Raw genomic sequence first — 1277 nt, 5'->3', positions numbered from 1 at the left:
TAATACTTTCAACAATAAAGATTTTTTTAAAAAGGATGACATTTCTTTCAACAATAAAGATAAATTAAAAAAATAAATAGTCCCTGGCTGGTTTGGCTCTGTGGATAGAGCGTCCATTGGCCTGCGGACTGAAGGGTCCCAGGTTCCATTCTGGTCAAGGGTGCTTGCCTGGGTTTCGGGCTCAATCTCCAGTAGGGGTCCTGCAGGAGGCAGACGATCAGTGATTCTCTCTCATCATTGATGTTTCTCTCTCTCCCTCTCCCTTCCTCTCTGAAATCAATAAAAATATATTTTAAAAAAATAAATAAAAAGGATGACACATGTCAACTGTGCCAGAAGACATGGGGGAGGGGGGTGGAGAGGCAGCCCTGTGTTGATTGGCTGGGCCAGTGTCTTGGACATGCCACCCCTGTGGGTTCTAAGAAAGGTTGGTGAGAGGGGTGGCTAGCAGAGCTGCAGACAGCTGTGGCAATGGGAATGCAGAGGACTGGGACAGTGAACGGAGCTCCCTGGCCCCGGAGGAGTGGACATGAACGCAGGATGGACAAAGGGGTTAAAACAAGAAACATTAAGACAGTCATGTGGGCTCTGTTGTCTCTTGAATGGGGTGAGTTGGGGAAGAAGACATATATTTGATTCCTCCCTCTTCCTTTTTTAAAAAGAAGCTAGGGCTTCTTCTTCTTCTTCTTTTTATTGTTTGAAGTATTACATGTCTCCTCCCCCCACTCCCACCCCTGAGGGCAAGCCCTCCCTCTTCTTTCTAAGTACCTGTGGGGTTCCGCAGAGGGGTCTTTAAGGAGAAGAGGGAAGATAGGAGTGGGGAGTTATTGTTCAAAGTATCATTTCCAAGGGCCCCCGCCAATAGAGCTCTCAGAACTAGAAATAGGATTTCAGCCTCTGTGCGGCAGCTGGCAGCGGGGAGTCCAGGGGAGGGCGAGAGAGAGAGAACCCCGAGGGAGGGGTAGTCTCTAGGGATGACCTCAGGCCAGGGACAGGGGAGCCTGTGCCGCATTGAAGGCAGGACGATGTCAGGGAGGCGCAGCTGGGCCTGGGCTGGCGGCCCTCTTCCACAATCTACCGTGTTCATCAGCACCCTCAGGCGCAGGGCACTGTTCGGGCATTGCCCAGAGATAGGACACCCGGCCCAAACCAGCGCAGGAAGGCGAAAGTGACCGCCGGGCCGGAGGAGGCCGAGGCCACAGTCCCTCGGCGCGGTGGTCCCTGCCGCGGGTGTGGGTGTGGGCTGCAGAGGAGGCGGAAGGGCTAAGGCGTGGTGG

This window comes from Myotis brandtii, unplaced genomic scaffold (genome assembly GCF_000412655.1).
Source record: "Myotis brandtii unplaced genomic scaffold, ASM41265v1 scaffold624, whole genome shotgun sequence".
Lineage (NCBI taxonomy): Eukaryota > Metazoa > Chordata > Mammalia > Chiroptera > Vespertilionidae > Myotis > Myotis brandtii.
This window is presented reverse-complemented; position numbering follows the sequence as displayed.